We start from the raw sequence: 20000 nt of genomic DNA on the forward strand, positions 1-20000 counted from the left end.
ATTTTCCTCACTAGAGTACTCCATGCATGTGTGAAAAAAATGTTGAGTACATATGCACCTGTTTGATGTAGTGCTGGCTCCCAAATTGATCTCATTTGTCAGCCAGTTATCACACTCTGAACATTAAGTATGGCTCTTTCAAGTGCCTCTTTTTTTCCCCATCTTAATATACCTTCTTAACAACTTACAGCTGTTGAATTCAATAGAACTTTTATCATCTGAAAATCCTTCTACCCCAACAGGCCGCAGTGTGGTATAGTGTCAGACAAACACAAACAGCAATAATTAACAACATGCTAGAATAAAGGATTACCACGGCTGAGGTGTTGAACATCTTTTATTTTTTTTATGCCTGCAGGTAATTTGGGACCATGTGAGGTAACCACAGTATAGTGTGGACCGCCGCGAGGCAGAGAGATTTCGTGGCTACCACCCATACAGAGTTGTACTTCAAGGTAGATCCGCATGCATGGTTTTATTTTTAGTTATGCAATGAAACTCTTATTTTGAACAAGTTTAATGGATGATGCTTTCGGCTGTGTAGAGTTATTGGTGTTTTATCCTCCAGTGAATAGCTACTTTTATATAGATCTACCTTAAGGTGCCAATTAAATTACCCCGTACATGTACTAGCTATAGCGATTCTGTGGAGGGCTAGAGTAACAAATGAATTCAAGATCTTGTCAGTATTATTTTTATTACATGAACTGGTAATTTTCTTGTCAAAGAGGTCTTTAAGAATTTATTTTTGTCATTGAAATCTTAGAATATCAAGGTTAGAAATTAATAATTCTTGATGTTACAGTTAATGTACAATATTGTAGAACATTGTCAACATCTAAATTTGTTGGTCTGAATACATGCATGTTCTCAACAAATGATGAGGAAACTTAACAAGAGCAATTTTATCGAAAATCACTGGGTCTGTTGTTTAACAAGGGTGAGCACTTAAGCTGTTAAGAGAATGTTTAAGTTATAAGTTTTCAATACATTGATTGTTGTAGGAGCTAGTGTAAATTGCTCAAGTTTGATACAAAATTCTGCATATATGAAGACATGCATTCAATGTGCTTTGATCAGCCTGTTCAGTGTGAGATGGTATGGTGTTCATCTTGCTGATTTATACACAAATTTATGCTGAGGTAATAAAATTTCAAATTTCAAACTTTGGAAACTGCACATTCGTTTTTGTGGTTGCAAATTTGATCATGCAAATCATGATTCTAAGAAATTTTTTTGAAGACATCTGAGTTTTCCTTGAAACTGTTAAATATTTATTTGCCAACATTTTTTTGTTGTTATTTGTCCTGTTTAATCACAAATGAATTCAAATTTAATACTAGGGTTCATGGAAGTGTCAGTTGAACTAGCTTCTAATGATCCCCAAGAACGTTAAAAAGAGATAAAATTTAACAGACTGGAACATCAGTATTTATTTCTTCTTGAAAATCAAGTTTTCGAGTTTGTCATTGCAAGCAGCGAAATAAAAGCGGGTAGGTGAGTTAAATTTCCATGCCCCCTCTTCATGTAGGGGGAATATATATTGTTTATAAGGTTGATCTGACCATCTTTGTAAATCTTTGAACTTTATAAAACAGACACTTAATGTATTAGTCAATTGAAGGTCAATGCTAGTATGTGGTCAAGTTAATAAGATCAAAGTGACTGTTTTGGAAACAAGTGTTCTAAACACTAACGCTTCATGTTGTGGATTGAAAATTAAAAATTAAAAACGTAGTAGCCATTGTTATTGAAAATGGGGGGGGGGGGAACTCATCCAATAAATCTTGACCAAAAAAAAAAAAACAACGGCTAAGCTGGTATAAGTCACTGAGCTCAATGGTCTGTCATTTGTAAGACTATGACACTGATGTAACGTGGCTGCATTTTCAGCTTCAGGGATCAAAGACAAACGGGTATGTGTTTAAAAAGTCCATCTTTCTTATCTGTAACTTAAATCATGAACTCTTTAAAAGTGAAATTATTAAGTTGTAAAAAAGTTTCAGAAAGCATTTTTTGAAGGTCAAATCAAGGTCAAGGTCACAATATAATACCTAGTTCAGAAATCTATATTCCCTCTTTAATCCCTGTTACATAGGTATACGAGAGTATGAATTCCATTCTTGACTGAAAGGTATTATAAAACAGAGTTTTTAATAAAAGCATGATCACATTAATTATGACGTACTGCATGAATTTTATAGCAAAAATTTAGTGTACACAGCAAAGAAATGTGATCTCTAACTATATTAGCTGTATTTCACTTTTTATAGGTTTCAAATTTTGATTACTCATGTAGAGATGCAGTGTGAACACTAACAGTAATTTAATTAAAAATAATTATTATTTTAAATTGGCACCATACAAGCATGTCATGCATCTGAGTACTTGTTAACATGATCTGAAAATATTATAGATTGTAGCTTCGGAAGCAAATTGAATACTGAGTGTGTAAGGGGGGGGGGGGGGGGGGGGGGCTGGCTAAACTTATCAGACATTAGAAATCTTGATACTTACCCCCCCCCCCCCCCTTCCAATGCCTATGATAGATAGATATTCTACATTCTCTGGATTGAATTTTAACTCTCAAGCAAGTTTGGAAGATAAAAAAATCTGATAGAATGATATTGTCTAAGGCTATTTGTATTGTAGTTTATATAGTGGCACTCACTGTGTTTCTTCACCTGTTTACCAATTGTGGGTGTTAAGATTCATCATTTAATGGCTCCCCTCACGTAAAATGTGAATAAAGTAAGACATAAGTTTAATTCATCCATCACGTTTTTGGAAAACCTCACCCCTTGGGTCAAATTGTGGGCCCATATCCAACTCTAGTGCATCTTGTGTAAATAAAAAGGGATCAAAAAGATACCTCTAACATTAAAAAAACCCGCAAAGCATCCAGAAGCTCAAAATGAGATGGATGAAGATGGGTGTGAATTAATCCCATTACATTTATTCTAGCTCTTTATTTCTCGCAAAGGAGCTGAACACTGTGTGTTTATACAGCACATGGTATCAAACACGGTCAAGATGTCAGATAGACCGCAAGGAATTTATTTGTTTACAGAAAAAACAATCTATAGACTGATGTGTTGATGTTTGGACACAGGTACGTGTTGTTGAAATTGTCAATATATAATGAAATGTGGAGTCACTTTTGGAGAGAGGTCTCTATAATTACCAAATGTAAATCAATCATGAAAAATCGTTGAAATTATAGTAAACTGTGAAAAAGTCTTGTATGATCATTCATATATCAATAAGCTGTAATGAGTATAAAAGACTAAGCTGAAGTTATTTGTTTCAATTCCATCTTTTGTACATTGTACTTATTATAATTATTTGTTTAATGTTTGGGTTTAGTTTGAAAAATTGTGTAATATTTGCAAGTGGAAAGGGCCATGCACTTGTTTTGTGTTTAAGAATATAGCTATTGATATCATTCTTCCATCTTTATGTGGAGTTCTATGAATTCTATTTTATTTAATTTTTTTTTCAATATATGATAAATGTGATAAAGTCATGCCCATTTTGTATTAAATAGGTGTATCTTTAAGCCCTCAGCCAAACTATACTAGGGAAAGAAATTTGTTTTGCATTAATTTTTGGAAGATAGTATCTTCCCCAAGGATAATTTGATCCTGCAAATAGATTTTGTAGCAGAATTGTAGAATGGGTTTTTAATTCAATTTCTACCCTTTTGATATGAATTGCTAGATATAATATTCATGGTGCCTGATAAGGCACGAAACCAGCAACGGTTAAGTTTGACATGTTTGGCGGGAAGAAAATCTGAGTCACTTGATGCTTGCATGATGTTTGCTGACTGCGTTCTTTTCTGTTTTTTTAATCTTAAAACCTGATTCTTAGGAGCAAAGCCTTCATTGATTTCTTTGTTTCTACCTTTTAAAAATCAATTAACTCACATTAATTACATAATTCTGCGACGTGATCTGTTTGATTATAGTCAAGAATGCCAGAACTGCCATAAAACCGCTACAATAGCACGTATAACTGCTTCTACCCCAAAAACCTCATTTTTTTTCTCCCTTTCTCAAGATGAGAGAATATCACTCTGTTAAATTGATTTCCTGTGTTGAAAATTCTTCTTGTGAGGGGGAAAATCTATGAAGTGGTCGGACATCTTCCTTCACTCTGCCTGAACATTTGAGTACAAAAAATCTCACCAAAAACAAACGTACTAATGATTCTTGACAGAAACTGAATGTCAGAGCTACACTTTGGAAGGAAAAGATGGATTATAAGGGGTATAAAGGACACTTTCATAACTCCATCATTTATTCATGTGCTGGGGCTCTTTTTGTTAGCTTAAATGAATTTTAACCCCCTCCTCATATTTTTTGTTCATTATATAACTGTTGAACTAATTAGTATAAGGAATATTTACTTTTAAAAAGAAGGAACAAGTTGTTAGTAAAACATTGGAGAAAAATCAAATGCATCACAAATATACACTTACTCTTCTATGCAAGTCTGTTTTGGAATATTTCTGTCAAGAGAGAGAAAAAAAATTGATTTGTAATAAATTCAGATTATGTCTTCCACACATTTGGTGCCATGGAGAGAAAAGAAATAGTCCGAGATTGAGGCTACAATGAATGATTTAGTAGTCACAACTCACTCTCCCCCTTTCCCTGAATGATCTTACGAGAGTCTGAAGCAAAAAATATCCATAGTGTATTGACTGGCTAAGAAACAGGCCACAGAAAGGTAATATTGAGTTTGTGGTCAAGAAATATTCAGAAATGTCCAATATAAAAAGATAGGGGCAAAAGTATCAGAGAGCAAGTTGGAGAGGGGAGTTGAGTGCATTTACCTTTCCCCGAGGATCCTTGTTAATGATATATATAAACACCTACCGGTACCTGCCAAATCAACTGATGCAGCCATATGACTTTTTCTTGCATGCCCGATCATTTGTGAGAGATAAAAGCCATTTTTTTCAAAGAAATGAGCTCTGATTAGGCTTTTTTCACTATGGGAGAGGATGTTGGATGCTAATACCATATTTTTTTAAAGAGGAGGAATTACAAGTATATGATGGAGTATATATAAGATAAAAATATGCTAGTATTGTGAAGGAGCACTTGTGTTTGTATGATTTGTTGAAGAGAGAAAGGATAAGAAAGTGGGAAGAGGTTAGTTATTTTTTTTAATTCCTCTGATTTTTTAAAGCTAATTTAAGAGATAAAAGATTTGAAAATTGATCATAACATCTGGGATGTTTTAAAACGAATTTAACAAGAACTGGGATATTTTAAATCTACTTTCACCAGTGGTAAAATGTTTTATTAGTTTGGTTATTAGCAATGTTTTTACACTAACTAAAAATATATATATATATATATATATATATATATATATATATATATATATATATATATATATATATATATATATATATATATATATATATGTATATATATATATATATATATTTTTTTTTTTTTTTTTTTTTTTTTTTTTTTTGGGGGGGGGGGGGGGGGTTGTCTTGCTGATGGACTTGGGCTTCTGATTAATGGATGTGGGAATGTTCAGTGCCAGGTTTACCTGGGGTGGTCCTTTTGGACAAACACTAGCTGCCTCTCTTTGATGTTTGTGACTTTTATGCGATGCACATGCAGCAGAGATTATCTAATGGAAAATCTTTTTCATAATTAACTGGAAATGAATGTCAAATGTAATTTATGATTGTCTCTGGTTTACTTTTCATTGGTAATGGAATTTCTTTTCCCCCCATTTCACTGCAGTGGCAACTCACTCCGTGGAACCATATGGCCTTTTTGCCCTTTCTTTCTTTTTTTTTTCCAGCAAGTTGATGTAATTAAACTCACAAACTCAAGCATAATTTCAGTCTTAATAAATTAATGCTGATGATGAAAAGGGCCAGGTTTAATGGTTAATCCTGTGTACTAGTTTTACCTTACGCTCTGTCTGTCTGACTTAAGTGAGTCATGAAAAAACATCACAAGGCCAAAAAAAAAATTTAGGAATCTGTCTGAGCTATCGAATCTCAAACACAAGAAATGAATTTGTTTTAGAATTCTTGATTGATAAGGATCCAGGTCTTGGGCTTGTTGTTATGAACGAACCTCACCTCCATGCATACCTGCTACAGAGAAATTGATGTGTTGAGAGATGGATTCAACCTTCTGGAAGCTTAGGTGATATCTGAACTGGGAATTACTGCGGGAACAAGATGAATCTGTCTTCTGATAACACTTATTGCATTAGTTTACCTGGGATTCTGACAGCAGATTCTGGCTCACCTTGATGCTTCAGATAGTGTTGCATGTAGACTTCCCATTAATTAAAACATTGCGGTGGCATAATTTGAGAGTTTTAGGGAAGTTCTAAGGAAGCTTTAATGGCTTTTTTATTAGTAGTAAATGAAATTTTAATGATTGCATTTAATATTGTTGCAGTGTTTCATTCATAAAAATTCTTCATTATATGTATTGAGTGTTTACAAACAGCTCAGAGATGCAAATGAAGAAGTTATTGAAATAACATTTTGATTCTAATAGATAAACAATAACATGTGTAATTGGTACATCTACTGTAAAGAACTTGGGAGATAAATGAGTGTGTACTGTAAATTTCTTATTTTGCACATGCACTTAATTCCGCGATCCTGCCTTTTTGTAAAATACTCACTTCTGTACTTAACTATGTTTAATTTGTATAAAAAAAGAATGAATGAATGTATAAAATCGCAAACATTGAGCTAAATTTATTTTAAATTTTTATAGTTCACAACTCTCAGAAAATAATAGCGAGATTTTACAAATCTGCGAGGTGTGCTTCTCATGATTTTACGCGGATGTTAATTCCTCACGTTTAATTAGGAATCTACAATAATATAGAATATTCACACTGTACGATAGTTCAGATGGGTAAAGGAAGCTTATATAAGATTTTATTTATTTCTGGCTTGATACAATATAAGGCTGTATCAGTTTGCTTGTGCTCAGTTGAAATGGCTAAATGCTTCCTGATCTAATGACATTGCGGATCAGTGGTCCAAGATAAAGTCTCTGCAAATTAAGGTCTGGATCATTTGGTTACTATAGAGTCGGTGGCCTGTTTGCTTGAGTTGAGATGTAGGACACTCGCTGCTTCTGAGTCTGATTATTTGGTGTCAAAGCCATATATACGACGTAGAAAAACCGCTTTGCTGTAGGTCATGTGTCAATTTTTTTATTGTCTAGATATTTTTTTTAAACAAAATGTAAATGAGATTTTTTATATTCTAAGGACATTATATATCCATTAATGATCTACCAGGTGAAGCTCCTCAAACCAAATTTCTTCTTACAATCCATTTTCTATAGATGTAAAGATCAGGGCATCTCTTTGCATCATTAACAAGGAAATGAAGGACGTTTTTGTATGTTATGCAAGAGAGGAAGAAGAAGAAAAAAGAAAATATATTGCTGTCGAAGCTGCATGGCCTCCAAGAAGTTGCTGTTTTTTTATGCAATGTTTTATATAAAATTATGGAATAGTAATTATAAAGCAGACACCATATGCAGGTTTATTTCCATCGATATGTTACTTATATTTTGGCTTCTTCCTGGTGTAAAGGCAATTTTGACAAATTTTACTAGCTCTGCTGCTGTGTATATTTGGTCTTTCTTTCCAATATTACTGACAGTGGTTTACTGTTGAATAATCTAAAGTATACTTTGATGCCTTAATAAGATGATATACAAATGACTGATATATTTTCTTATTATCAATTTGCAGCTACAAAAAGAGTAAGCAAGGGAGACAAATCAGTATTGATAGTATCAGTAATTATGAATATGCAACATTACAGAGCCATTATAACTTGGTTACAGGTAACTGGCTCTTGAACTTGTGGATGGTCTGCGTCTGATGAATTATTTAATGTTATTGACTTTAGCTATACAGAATTTATTTCGATTAAGTGTACTGCCAAAGTCCTTTATTACTGATCTACATCACTTGTTAAGGGTAGCAAAATTTGCATTAATAGTATTTGCAGTGTGCAAGACAAGGTTTATTTCTGTCTGCAAGTACCGTTATCATTGGCTTCATCCAGAGTCAGATACATACTTTTGTTGAACTCATTCTGACGGGTCATGTTTATGTGATATGTATTATGATAAATCTCCAACACACAGCTATGAGTAACGCACTGTAACATAGCTGAGTTGTAGTTATGCATGGATTGTCTTTGGATTTACATAACTTGCAGGTGGATTCATACACCCTGTATTTATACCAACTCTTTCCGTTAGTTATATTGTACAGTATTTGAATATCTAACTTCAAATGTAGATAAACTGCATTTCATCTGCAGTTGAAACAATTTTCTAGAATACTATCAGTTTAACATTGGATGGATTTCAAAGGCTGGCTATTTCAAATACAAGTATTTAAACTAACAAATTAATAACAGTCTTGTGAGTACAAAGAGCAACCTAAAGCTTTGTTAAACACAAAACAAAATACATTAGCTATCTATCAGGGTGCAAGAGCGACTTGCAAATATATGAAGTTGAAATTGGTCATTTTGCATGTATGCTTTCCTGAATTCCTCTAAGGCTTGCATTACCATAAGAATATATCATGTATTAAACTCTACCATAACCCTTATTATGGAAACTAAACACAGAAAATCTTTCTATCTTGCAGGCATTGTCATGTCTTACTGTTAAATTTAAGATCTATCTCCTGTATGTATGACAGTAGATTATTTGGTTAAGGTAAGATGTTTCTTCAGGGATGGTTTTCTACTTCCTGATGGAGACTGCATGCTACCAGTATCGTCATTCTGCATTCAGCATTGAACACATATGCTTGAATATTTGCAGCCCTGGTTGCATCCAGTGACAACTGCTTTGGCCACTTGCTTCACCAACTGATTTAATGCCATAAGTTACACCCAAATTGTTTTGGTTCCAAAACATGACTATGTCTGTGAATGTTCTTTAATTTGGACATATTTACTGCAAAACTTGCATGTTTGAAAACTAAAATTGTGTCCTTTTTTTCTAATTAAACAAATGTCTTGAGTAGGTGTCATGATCATTTAGTCTTTGATAAAGATTCCCCAGTTGTAATCTTTCTGAGAGATTTGCCTCAGAGGCTGAGGTGCCTAGGAATTGTCAGCATGACAAATCTGCAGATTGATTTTGTAACTGTTGTGATATATGCTGGAAGCATATGCACAAGACCCATCTGAATTCGACAGATTTGCCTTTTTTTCCCTTGTGTATTTTTCAGTACAATTGTTTTTCCACATTAGTAGATATTCTGAGGAAAGGACAGAACCTTGTACAGGGTACTTGTAATAAATTGCAGTAAACTAGATTGAAAAGGATAAAATATTACTGTTTAAATACAGTTTAGCTTATTGTTACCAATAAGTAAAATATCAGTAGGTAACACACTAAATTGATATTTCATTATTGTTCTCTCTCTCTCTCTCTCTCTCTCTCTCTCTCTCTCTCTTTTCTCTCTCTCTCCTTTGATTACTTTCTTGTGATTCTCATTTGAACCCAAACAACTACAGCAATTAGCATGAATGTGAATCATAGTTCTCTTTTGGAAATTAAAATCACAGGACCATTCTTTTTGTTTGAAATACAATTTTGTTGGTGTATGAATCAAATCTTATGATTTTTTTAATCAATAGCAGATGTTGATCAAATGATTTAATTACATTAAGGCATTAGAGGGTTAATTGAGAAAATTGGATCCCCAAATCAAGGAGATGTAAAAAAAAATATTGAAGCATTTCACCAAGGCACAGCCTATGGTTATGGCATGGGCCTTTGGGTAGTTTGTCAAACAGCAAATTGACATAGGCCTGTCTATTCCATTGTTGGCCATTTAGTCATTGGATCATAGAAGTTAACAATATTTGCCTGATTCTTATACATGTAAGTTGCTTTTCTGTATGCAGGACCAGGTTGATTTAGTTTTGCATGTAATATTTTGAATGACAAATTTCAAGTGAAAATTTATGAGGCAAGCAATAGCCAATGGAGATTTCTGTCATACAAAACAATTTTAAGATAAAGAGTGAGATGTTGGCCATTTTATTAGAAACTGGACTTTATAAGAATAAATGAGGCGAGTTTTATGACTTGAATTCTAAAACACCCCCAGTCATTGCTAGCTCCCGAAGTAGATGCTTAATTCAGACCAAGGTGACCTAAGAGATCTTATAAACACGTCCAAGAAAAGGACGTTCCATCAGTTGGACTCCGGAAATAATTGACTTGTGGGAACATCTGTTATAGACTGCCGCTGGTATTGATCTCTACCGTCCCTAATTCAGTAAGGAGATCCATCTACCCATTTTCGGACTTTGCCAATAAACTTTTTCCTCTACATATGTGACAAATGAATTTAGATGATTAAATGGAGTTGGTAAGGTGATGGTATTCACATTCAATTCATCTTGTTTTGAATGGATCTGTTGAGAAATGGGGGGGGGGGGGGGGGGGGGGGAGGCTACAGGAATTGGATGGATTCTTTGTTTATTGACATTCAAATTTCAGGAAATTCAGACTTATATATGTTGATATGTTTTATCACACATTTTTTTCTTGAAGGTATAAGAAGTCAAGTTTCCTATCACTCAGAAAATTTTAATTTAACTTTGAGATATATATTTTGTTGTAGTGTAATTGCTATTGTTATTGGACAAATATGGAGGGGGGGGGGGGGGGGCGCAAATCATTACTTGAAGGATTGAGGATTGTACTGGTATTTTAAACTTTGTTGTAAACTGTGGAGAAATTTCTACCCTACATCTTGGAAAAGATTGAATCTTGTCTTATCTGAAAAAAATGATGCACACTGTATACATACCGGATAAGCAATAAATGCAGTAACAGTTTTTTGATAAAAGATGGATTGATTCTAATAACCCAATAAAAGGTTAAAGTTAAAGAATACCTACGGGTACCCTAAGCTTTGAATTTTCTTATTGGATTAATTGTTAACATGTGGCCAATTGGGACAGCATCAAATTAGATTATTTCATTAACACAGAAGGCAAATGAGTAAAGGAAAAAAATTGTCACCCATTAATCTTGATTAGGGCACAAAAATTGATTTAGCTTAATACTCCTCCCTGCAGCGGGCATAGTGCAAGGGAAAAAATGAGAGTTTATTCCTCTGAGTCAATGGTCTTATTTAATAGGCTTAATTAATTAAGTATCAATTTGATAAAACAATTTCAAGAGAAATTGGAGGAGGAAGTGGAGGGGGGGGGGGGGGGTTAACAGTTCAATTATTTGCAAAAAATCAGAGAATCAAGTGAAGCTGAATGTGCAAGCATTGCAAGCATGAGACATATTTAAATCTGTATAAAGCATTATCTTATTTGATGCCAAACATAGTTATACTCAATTAGATCTTCCATGTAAAGTTTCTTTTTCTTTTTTTAAATGAGTGGGGGGGTGGGGGGTGGGGTTAACATGCTGCAAAGTATCTCTCAGTCAGCAAAACCAATTAGAATCTAAATATGGTATGTGGTTATCAACTGATCAGACATAATTGCTACAAAAGGTTACTTTTGCCCTTGTGATGGAAAGATATTGCTTTTAAGGGGAGATAACCCTCATTATTGGGTTGTTTAACACCAATAAAATTCTAGATGTCTTTCCATTGATTGTGGAAATTCTTTTTTGGGAGGGCTGAACTTATTGATGAAGAATTAGAGCTAATTGACTTTTTCAGAATCCTAAGAGGAGAAGTTATTTATCGGTAGTTGGGCCACCTTTCCTTATATTTATGAAGTGTCTTCACCATCACGTAGATTCATTCAGAGAAAAAAAAATTATGACATTGTAATTATGTCTGATTAAATCAGAGCACAAGTGTCATATGACTGGAGGGCAGTTTCACAGTTCTGGTAGATTTGATAAGTTTCATGTGAATTTTTTATTAGTGGAATGCCTTTTGATTCAGAGTCACTTAGAGGTTGACTGTAGGGTATAGATGTACACCGTGTCCGTTGAACGCAGACCGTCTTGTCACTTAACGCATTAACTTTTAACAGGGATTTTTCTTGCATTTTACAGAAACTGTGGGCAGAAGATTTATGCATATCATTGAATTCACCAAAACCTAAGGTAAGTCAAGAGTATTCATGTACCGATAAACATTTATTTTTCTCAATGTATGCAAGTGTATTTTTTGCTTTTTAGAATTTTGCAGCCATACTGGTGCACACAAATTTTGTTTTCTTGCTTGTATGCAAATAAGCTTAGTAATACATTTTCTTGGAGGGCACTTAAAATCATTGTAAACACGAGTAAACTGTTTTGTTCTTCTGCTGGCCTTGTGGTGATTCCTTCTGAGAAATATTTAATAGCTCTGTTTGTGTGACTATCATATTCGAGATAAGAGGATTGGTACAGAGCTTAGAATAGCTATCTGTCTGCACTAATGAGATAGCTCTATTGACTAAATTGTTACAATTCCTCATTAAAATCATTTACTGATGGATTAATACAACAGCCAGGCATTTATCGGTCATGCATGCTAATCATGTCAATTGTTCTAGGACCAGAATTAGAACACGTACAGCATAATACATGTAGATTTCAGAGGACTGAAGTCGTACGAATGCATTGGGGGAATCATAATATGTTGAATTATTCTGGTCCATGTGTGTTAAATTATCAAAGCAGTTGTTAAATATTTTTTCCCTCCAAAAGGGCCATCAATTTAATTAAGCCTGCATCTAAAAAAATTGGAAAGGATTCTTGGTCACATCAACTGGGAATATTTTTTTGATTTGAAAAGTGAGTAATAAAACAGGTTCTTAAAAAAATGCAAATCAAGATTTGTGCATGTAATGTGTCATAAATTAGAGGTACTAGACTAGTAAACATTGATTTCTCTCTTCAGCAATGTTGAAGAATTTGTCATGTAGTAAAATTCCATGTTTTCATCCATCATAAACCTTGCATTTATGAATATATCATCAGTACAAACTTGCATATTTGCATTTGAATGAGAACAAAATTTGAAACAGTTGAATTTTGAATAATGCAGTAGTAATTAAACTACAAATTAAGGTGATGAGTGAAAGAATTCAGGTCCTTGGTCATTGACCTTTATAAAGGGATAATTACAGCTTGATTTTTTTCTATACTTTTCCCAGGAAGAAAAAGTGTTTATCCTTAATAACTTAGATCATGTAATCTATGGAATCATATCAGGAATCAGAGAGGAATCGGAATTGATTTATTTGTTCGAAACAATCAAGTTCTACATCATTATGAATTCTGGTTTATTACTGAGTGTTACAGTCCATAAATTCTCTTAGAGAGGGTATAGAGATTTGATGCATGGTTTGTTCTACCGATAATTATGAGGACCAGGGAATACTATAGTTTGTTTGTGGAATTGTTCCATATACAGGGAAAGTTGGATTTCTCCTTGTGGATCACAATCACGAGAAAGTATGATGCTGAAGCAGAGAGCCTTCTAAAGTGTACTTCAGGAGGCTGAAAGCTTGACAAATTAACAAACACTGATCTACCTTCAAATTTTAGATATGATTTTTTGCCATAAACTAAATCTTACAGTAAAGAAAAACATCCAAATATTTTTATCTTAAAATTTGAGTATTTTCCTTATCTTTATATACAGAACTCTTTGTTGCAAGGAGATTAATACAGTATAAAAATGGCCACAGCCATCTATCCCTTTTAAAATTAACAAAACTGGCTCTTGTTAGGTCATCCACTTACCCATGGTCTCTTAAGAAACAAATTAAGATATATCGGAATTTGGGCAAGATATATAGGTACATATATTCATTTATTGTAATATGAGGTCAGCAAAACCAGTTCCAGTCTCTTTGGAAATCAAGATGTATTGTTGTATAGGGTCTGATTTGATTTACTTATCCATTTTGTATCTCAAGTGGACCCCGATGTATCCTTAAGTTTGCATTATTGAAACCGAATCCTCAACGCTATCTCGCTCCCATGAGTGTATAACGGTCTTTGATGTATTTTCTTTAGGATGCTAGGTGGCTCTGCCATGTTCGTTACATAGTAGTATACATTTTTCTACCCCTAAACAAAGAATTTAATGAATTATTCATTTGGATGCAATTGATTTTTGCTGTAGCAAAATGTCAAATTGGATTAGGTAAGTATTAAGTTGGTTGTTCTTCTCCCAGACTACAAACATTTAATGATTTGAGCACTTCCAATATTTTGCTTAAAATTGGTCTTGGAGTGTTCGTTGTTCAGTTCAAACTCTCTTACTTTATAAAATTTACTTTAGCCATTCTTTTGAAGAAAATAAGATTCTATGGTAGAAGCTGCATTATAAGTAAAATCATTCTGCTCCCAACAATTTTAAGCTAAATCCAAAGCTTTGATTCATAGAGTATAATATGCTCTAAAAGTGATTGAATTGTGAATCTCTTGTCAAAATTGAATGTCATAAATGATTTAGAGTAGACAGTTTTTGATTTGACTTAATGCGTTGGTGTAGATCATAAAAAATTTACATTTTTTTACTTGATTCCTTTTGATGAAGATGAATGTGAATTTTGTTTGATAAAAGACATAACATTCAAGACATTCATGGGAACCTGTTTCATGGTGATGTATATTGTCACTGATGTAGCTGGACCATGTAATCACCAGTTTTTTATTTCACTCATTTGAATGAAATAAGAATTGCATTACAAAGCAAAATCCTCCAAGAATGGAATAATTATAAACTTTCACATAGTGGTGACAAATACAGAGGATACTTTCAAGGTTTTTGACCTCTTTTCAATGATTTCTTATATCCACAATTTTTACACCAGCTTGCTGTCATGTTAAATGATTGAAGGCTACTTGGTGTACCAGCTGACTGCTAAAAAAGTACCAGTATTACATGTATTGAAAGTTTTTTTTTTCTTCAAAAATATCCTCTTTCATTTTCTTCCCTTCAGAGATTTTAGTGGACAAGTCGTGTAAGCATTGGTCACTAAGTTGTAGCAAATATTGTGAAAATATTACCTGGTATGATTGGCATCTATGATATTTGGAAGATTTCTGGATGTACCTTTTTAATATATATTTACCAGTATGCATGGCGATGTACTAGATTTAGTGGAAGCTGCGTAACTATGGTGATAGGTCACTAATATGAGCCTATGTTTGATATAATTCAATCCACTTAAACAAACACACAAGAGTCCGAGAGAGACCATTCAAACACTCCATTCTATCTCTATAGGAAGACTCATCCCCTTTGAAGCTATTTTGGTAACGTATGGATCTGATCCAGAATATGGGAATAAAATTCCATTACCTAGAGCAAGAAAAAGCAAGCTATTCAAAGAATATATATATATATCAAGAACATTTATTTGAAAGCATACAAACATATAGAAACTTCAAAGAAAACTGTCCTAAATGGAGTTCATTGCAGGCTACAAATTCAAGGTATTTGTCTGCTCCCCTTGACTTGAACCTTTTCACCCATTACTAGCCATTAGAGAAGCCTTGATTATCATGTTAAACATCAGCCAAATACACAATTTGCATTTTTGTGTATTGTTATTGTATGTGTCATGATGAAGCTGTAAATCAAAACTAAGGTGGAATGTCTTTTCCATCTAGCATGATTTCTTTTTATATAGAGATATTTAATCATTGTCGATAAGAAATTCTAAGCAATATATGTACTTTACCTGAAATAGTTAATTAATATTTTAGGAAGGGGAAACTGATCAATGCTTTTCTGATGGTCATACAAATGTAGAATTTCAGAGACATCATCTTGAAGTAATACCTTATTTTCTATGTTTTTATCATGGGGAAAAGCTTATAAAAGGATGTACCCAGTGTTAAAAAAATCTAATATGCATAGTAAGGGAAATTGGATCCTCAGAAGAGATTGCCAAGCAAAAGGTAGATATGATTTCTATAATTGCCACAGCCCACTATGGGGCAGTCAGTGGATCTTTGATCTACCTTTGCAAAAGCAAAGACCCGCAAATCTTGGAAAAGTTGAGTCCTCAAGGTAAGATTGTCTTGAATTCTATAGAGACTGGAAAATATACAACAGAAAGAAAAAGGAAATTTGGCAATGGAAATGGCATTTTGGCAGGAAGAATTTATAGAGCTTGTGCTAGTTAGCACAAGATTTTATCTTGTTATCTTTGTCCGTCTGTCTGTAGGGCTGTTTACTGAAATGTTGAACAAGCAGCTTTGAACATGAATGGATGTATGTGTGATAAATGGTACACTTTAATGATAGATTAAGTGGCATTTCATAGTTTACCTAGAGATAGAAATAGGCTGTTAAAGCCATAATACAGGATAAAAAGAGTTGCTCAGGCAAGAGTGAAATCCTGGGCTATTATTTGCCAAGGACGTAGTGATGTAACAGTTTCTATCCTCATGGCGATCTCCCACTGTAGGGGTTTAACATGTCTGGCTTAGTGTTGAAACAAATCTGTGTTCATGCAAATAATGGAAGTTAATGGGCACTTTAGTGTAAATTCTTTGTATGGTAAAACTTTTTTACAATCTGTTTAATGCTTGAAGACCACATATATCTAGCATGCAATTTACAATTCCAAATACATGTACATCCTGTCTTAAATAGTCTGAGCAGAGAATAATTATTTTCCCTGTGATATTAGATAAAATGTTCTATTTAACAGAGAATAAGAGCACGTTCTTTATGAAACGGAGAATAACAGCACATTCTATCTGTAACAGAGAATAACACCACACTCCATCTGTAACAGAGAATAACAGTACATTCTATATATAACAGAGAATAACAGCACACTCTATATGTAACAAAGAATACATGTAGCATTTACGCCATGAAAATCCATAACATTAATAAAAGAAACTTTCTTTTTGCAATTGGTCTGATGAACAAACAAAATTATTGCTTTTCATTTCAAATTTTAAAAAAGTGGTTCTCTAATTTCTTGACATCATATATGTTGTTTTATTTTGATTGATAAAAAGCCTTATAGCATGATGATCTGCCATGATTATTAGGTGTTTTCATGATTCACACATTATGACTAACGTGCAGACAAAAATGTTTTTTGTGCTCGTGTAATCAAGATCTGTCAAGATTTATACAAATCTCAACAATATTTGCATTCAAAATGCATTGCTAAGACTATAAAAGTACATATTTGATTGACAGTGCAAGAATTTATGCAGTGAGTAAACTTGGTTTGTTGCTGTTGAAATTCCCAAGTTGTGTGGTAAGGTAAAAAAAAAAAAAAAAGTCCATGTTTGCTTTTCTGATCCATATCTCTGCAGTCTTACAACTCTTAAGATGGAAAATGGATGCAAGAGAGCTGTTTTAATACTATCCGTTGTTTGCACTTGTAATGGTTTAGATTTTTTTTTCTGATATTATCACTCTGGTTTGCTCAATTTTGAAACTCTCTAAAATGTGCCAAATTAAATACATATGCATATACATGTATATATAATCCCAACTTCTTTAGGTTTAAGTACTACATGTATAATATAGGATCAACGTCAACATCCTGTCGGTTTTGAGAAGAGAAGAGTGACAGGACAATTTTTCATTGTAGTATTATGTATTGAAATAATCCACCCCCTTCTCTGAGAAACCCCCTATCTGGGAGGTTAAGGTACTCAGCACTGGCTGTCCAGATGACAGGTAAAGACGTTGATAACTCGAATATTCCCTACTAAGGCTGACATTTAATCGAGTATTAGAGGGATCGATGGTCATTGTGGCCAATTTATGTAAAAGGGTCCTCCATCAACTAGTGAATGGGGGACTAAGGGCGAAGATAGAAGAATTACTGTTATTTGTGAGCAAGGGTCCTAGAATAGACCAAAAGGAAGGACTGTGGTATTGATTGGCTGAAAGGGAAATGGACTCATTTCTACTTGGTTAAACTGTGTGTATTTTTTTGTTGTTGTCTTGATTTGATTACAAGTCGGTGAGATGTTAAGTCTATTAGTTGAACAGTAGATGCTGCAGCTGTCAATTTTGGTTTAGTGTCCATGGATGTATGTAAGATATATTGTGTAATAAAATAAATGCATATAAGAGAATTTCCATATTGATTTCGAGCAATGCAGTGCCAGAATTTATGAGATGATGCTAGCACTGAATCACGCTGGAAGAGTGATAGGAGGGGAAGAATCAACTTGTACTGCCATCAGGACCAAAGGGGCCATGCTCACTTTAGATACAATCAACATTTTAGATTCAGCGTCTGCTTGATTAGCAAAGAGGTGACGTTTAATAGAATAGGTGGGCTTTATATTGAGGAACTTGGTGGGATTCAAGTTTTCTAAGGTAAAATTTAAGGTTTTCTAGTATTTTTGTTTTAGAAAAGTGAATATCATATGCATCAGTGTAATTTTTTTAATCATTGAGATTGTATCATTAAATTAGTATTAGTTCAGGTTTGATTGTTTTTAATTAGTTATGTCATGTGATAAATTCAGGAGCTTTTAAATCTTAATTTTTTCAAAACCTGACGATATCTGTGAATCTCTGATTTATGCAGATACATGGCGGCAATGTTGTTATGCAGAAAAATAATCGTTTTTGAAAGATTTAAGGAGTGGTATTGAGAGAGTATTTTTTTCTTTGTGCACTTCAGCTTTTTTTATTTTTTACTCCTTATCACTTTGAGAGCAATATCTCTGACATAACAATAATTTGTTTGGACACCACATTCTGAGGGAAGAGGCCTTGTAAAACTGCATCATCTCTCAGCAGGCTGTTTGTTTATCCCTCTCCCAATCCCTACAGATGCCTTAGAACATCAGATTGTTTGTAAGGTTGATGGAATTCTCTGCGGCTTGGTCAACAAACAATTACTCTCTACTTATACATTTACTATTCAGATCGTTGTGCTGTTTTGTTTAAGTTCAAAATTACAGCAACCACATGGCAAGCATGCCTCTTCCTCATATGTTGACATCCTTAAAACAATCGCAATTTTGCCTTGTGCTGTAAGTTGTGGTTTAATACAGATTTATTTTGTATGTAGTATCAATAAAATAATGTGTTTGATTTTGAATTCTGTCTCTTGATCATACTAAAGATATTTGGATGATGGGCCTAATAATCCATCATATTTACAAAAGATGTAATTGATTGCCAAGAATGTGATCTATTGACTATAAAGGAATAAAATATACCCCCATGTTTCTCTCTCGCGGCATGAATCAGGTAACTGGATACTCAACACCATTTTATTTTTCTGCATGGTTGCAGGAAAACATTAAAAATATGAATATATGTAAAGTGTAGTCCTAGTTTATGGTTTTTTCCATATTGCTAAAGGTTTCTCACTCCTCTTTTTTTTTTTTTCAGAGTATCTAAGCACTGTGAGTGAAAATCATTTTCCATTGGCTGGGTGATCAAGCTATTAGAATAAACAGGTAAGAGCTTAGTGTTATGGGGCCATACCACCGTAATAGCACTTTTCTCTGTCTGGTTAAATTATCATTTTATAACAACATCATACATGTATAAGTTTAAAGCCATATTTTTACAATGATCTGTTGGTGATTTTGATATGGAGATAGGCACTTTTGTAATTCATGCACTTATAGTTCAGTCACTGAATTTTCAACACATTTGCTGCCTTTTCTAGGAACGATCATTTTCATACAATTCTTTTTATGACATAGTCTTAAAGCGTTTCATGGGTAGATAACTTAGATGGCCGCTGGCATGGGTTATAGAGCATCAAGATAAAACATTAACGGCTTTAAAAGGGCGGAATGAAATGCTAATCAAGTGTTGTTTCAAGGATTCACGCTCCATAATTGGGCATTTTTAGGATTATGTAGTGTTTTGCCTTCAGTACATTGCAGTGATCAGTGAATCTTGTTTGCCCATTAAAGATCCAAATTTATACTGCAAACATCGCTGAATGTGTTTATAGAGTAAACACCAATTTGTATGCACTGTAATTACTATCTGTGGTATAA

The 20000-nt window shown here is 33.7% G+C and overlaps 1 protein-coding gene across 7 annotated transcripts in view; it reads left to right on the forward strand.

Annotated features, from left to right (window-relative positions):
• Positions 1-266: 266 nt before the first annotated feature.
• The window catches only part of LOC105328342 (neuronal calcium sensor 2), a 34905-nt gene continuing 15171 nt past the window's right edge, over positions 267-20000 (forward strand). Inside the window, exons 1-3 of one of the 7 annotated variants that reach the window (XM_034457457.2) lie at positions 267-455; positions 12093-12143; positions 19378-19445. The gene's annotated coding sequence lies outside the window, so the exon portion shown is untranslated. Of the gene's footprint in view, positions 456-3087; positions 3113-5012; positions 5163-11879; positions 11924-12092; positions 12144-12674; positions 12819-18015; positions 18349-18994; positions 19014-19377; positions 19446-20000 lie in introns of those variants that run through there. The other 6 variants (XM_034457460.2, XM_034457458.2, XM_034457459.2 and 3 more) reach the window with 6 other exon arrangements.

This window comes from Magallana gigas, chromosome 7 (genome assembly GCF_963853765.1).
Source record: "Magallana gigas chromosome 7, xbMagGiga1.1, whole genome shotgun sequence".
NCBI classification, from domain to species: Eukaryota; Metazoa; Mollusca; class Bivalvia; order Ostreida; family Ostreidae; genus Magallana; species Magallana gigas.